A 3,687-nucleotide genomic window follows, 5' to 3' on the forward strand; every position below is an offset into this window, starting at 1 on the left:
CTGAAATGGTACGTAGAACTCATCTTTGATGAAAAACAACGTACAAAAAAAAAAAAAAGGTGTCCATGTATTTATATAAAGGCACATCCAAAGGTTGATGATGATTAATTATAAAAGTATTGAAGTAAATACACCAACCCACATATATACTGATTTGTAAACATATGACATATCCCATAACAATGTATGCACCGAAAAAATAGATAAATGAGACAAAATCATGAACTAATTTCTCAAAAACCTTAGCTTATAAAAGCATGGACATATATATATATAGTTCTTTAATTCTAAGGGAAAAAAAAGGCATTGGCACAGAGCTAGTCCTCTTCTCGAAGCTTGAATATCAATAATTTTTTATACAAGCGATATACAGTAAATATATCTAAATCACGGAGAGGAAGAGTGAATTTGGGTGCAAAGGGGACTTAAGCCCAAATCTGCTGTCAGTATAATTTTGCTTATTTGTGAAGCTTGAGTATCAATACTATTTTGCTTATTTGTGAAGCTTGAGTATCAATACTATTTTGCTTATTTGTGAAGTTTGAACAGATTGATAGTAATTATTCAGGGATTTTTTAGATATAGATCCGTGCAACTCTTATTTCTTAGATAAAATTTCACTTAATTCTAAACATCCAAATTAAACCCAAATTTGAAAAAGACTGCCAAATAGAAAAGTAATTGACCTATTATTACAAGATATTTACAACTTGTGCCACAATCAAATCAATATATATTATTATTACTTACCTTGATTATAATGAACAAAAATGATTGCACATACTATTACCCCTAACATATATATATATATATATATATATATACACACGTTCAAAAGAATACAGTACTACTATAAATATATATATGTTCAAAAGTATATCATACTACTTTATATAAATACATTCAAATGTATACAGTACTACTATAAATATACATACGTTCAATAGTATATCATACTACTAAAAGTTCTATATATATAATTTACCTATATGTATATAGTACTACTATACGTTCAAATATATATATGCGCAGTACTAACATATAAGTTAAAAAATTATTATATGTAATTAATTTACGTTTATGTAAATTTATGATTAACAAATAATATATTTTGTAGGTAAATTAGTATTAAATAAAATAATATTGCTTTATTATGTAGGTAAATTATTTTGCAAGTATTTTGCATATATTGGGTTTGTTTATTATGTAGGTAAATTATTTTTCATGTACTTTATAAATAGGGTAAATTATTTTGAGCAATCTAACATTTTAAAATTTTAATAGTAGGTGTACTATTTGAATCAAATAACATTATTTTTTTTGGTAAATTATTTTGCATGAATTTTTACATATATTAAGCAATTTTTATATACGTGTGTAAAATAATTTACCTACATTAATATGTAAAATATAATTTTAGTGACTTAATTAAGCATGTATATATATTAGACATGTTCGATATTGTTATTATATATTAGGCAATGAATTTATAACATTAATGTTGTTTTAGTAAAATCATTTTTTAGTAAAATCATTAATTCTTCCTTATAATTCGCATGACATTAATTGTGTACATCAAACATTCAAATATGGGTATTTTAGGCATCCAAAAAATTTTAAATGTGTTAAGTCAAACATAATTAATGAATTTGCTGATGTGGAATCTGGTAAATGGGTTTTATCCATGTAAAAAACTTATGTCAGGTTTTATGTGGAGAAAATTAACTTTTAAGGTTAAAATTAAGGAATTGTTATTAGCACTCCAAAAATCTCATTCTACACTCCTCACAAGTGTATTTTTCTTTATAATTATAGAAAGTTTGGACTACCAAATGAACTATTAGGAGTGTTAATAACAATTCCCTAAAATTATATATTTAGTAGTAATTATTCAGCAATGGAAATGGAAACAAAAACTAGGAAAGGAAGAGATGGAACTATCAATTGCTATTTTGGGGTGAGAGAGGTGTCGAGAGAGTAGATGAAGAGATAAGAAGATTGCCGTGGCATTGGCGTCTACATGTCTTTGTCCAAACTATATAGAAATTAGAAACCCATGTGGATTGGAATTTGAAGGCCCCTCGTTATGATGTTAAATTTTCTTTTGTATTTTGGCTATTCCTTTAATTAATGACAGAATCGAGTCTCGACGAACCCTTCTACCTCTTCTTTAATTCTTCCTTTACAACTTTGGAAGGCCAGACAAGAAACCCTAGGGAGATTTTCCTATCATGCACCACCGTACCTTCTTGCAACGTTTTTCATGGAACTACATGCGTGTTAATTACGACATATCAATTTTCAACCAATATCCTTCGTTTGGTCCACCCTAACTTCATGTTTCTAAAGGTTGAATGCACTTGTAAGCATTAGATTGGTTCACATACAAAAAAAATTCCCTTTATTTTCTTTAAGAAAAAATATAAGTTTCAAAAGCAGAAGAATTTACTTATAAACGCATTCAAAGTATTGCTTACAATTACCAATTAGTATTATGAAGTGTTTGTTTATATCACCGCTAATATTATAGTCAAGATTTCAAAGAGACGGGCTAGTGACTCACTAGCTACTAATCATGTTTATATGATCTCCAACTTGCAGACATAGAAGATGTGAAGTTTAATCATAAGAGCCTCAATACAATGAGTAGGATAACCAGTCATTACATATAACGTATTTCATTTGGTACCTGAGACTATACCAATTGAACCATATGATGCTTGATAAGTAGTATGAAAACGATCAAATTTTTATGAGTGCCATTTGGTAGGCACTTACTCTAGCTAGCAGGGAACTTGGCAGGATCTCATATCAAACATCAAAGCATCTATCAAACATTCACATGCACCATGTGGAGTGTGTAGTATAGCCATGTCCTTAATATAGAACACAATCTGGGGCACGTATATCCAAAGGCCCTACAGTTTGAGCCCTTAGGTATAAAGGTAAAGCACAGTACGTACATATGATTGTCACATTTCCCTCTTCATTGCTCGTGCATGATAAGTCCTTGCTGCTAGGAAGTGCCTGCTTGGTCCACACCTCCTGCTAGGAAGTGCATGATAAGGCACTATCAATAGCCTTCAAAACACATGGATTGATGCCTAATCCTGCAAATTACAAGCACTCTTTCATGTGACATGATCGCCCCTTTTAATATAAAGTGCTGGTGGCAATGAAAACCGTTACCATCTTAGATGCATATAATTATTGATAGGTCAAATAAGCTTTGCATGGTACACAATGTTAGAATTCCTTTGTCCCACATCGGCCAGAAGGCTTGAGAACAAGCAATTTATATAGAATTACCCCACTCTAACTAACACCGAGGCCTTTTGTATTAACACCCCACACCTGACGGATTGAGCAGGTGGCCAAGTGGGGACGGTATCGGTGTTGTTGGAGTGGGCCTATAGCCCGTCTACCTGAAATTTAAGACATAAGGCATATATGATTGGAGGTGCAATTGAACATGTTTGGGATCCCAGGGAACTGGTTAGGCCAAAAGCCCAAAATTTCACAAGGGATTAGAGTAAATTGAATGCAATGAGACGATTTTTAACAACCATAAGACGATAAATGTTTTAGTGTACTAGGAACCAAGTGTCATAATACAATTGCTGAATTTTATTTTTCAAATATCCAATTAATTGTATTATGACACTTGGTCTACCGGACTCTATTTCA

This window comes from Malus sylvestris, chromosome 3, assembly GCF_916048215.2.
Source record: "Malus sylvestris chromosome 3, drMalSylv7.2, whole genome shotgun sequence".
Classification (NCBI taxonomy): domain Eukaryota; kingdom Viridiplantae; phylum Streptophyta; class Magnoliopsida; order Rosales; family Rosaceae; genus Malus; species Malus sylvestris.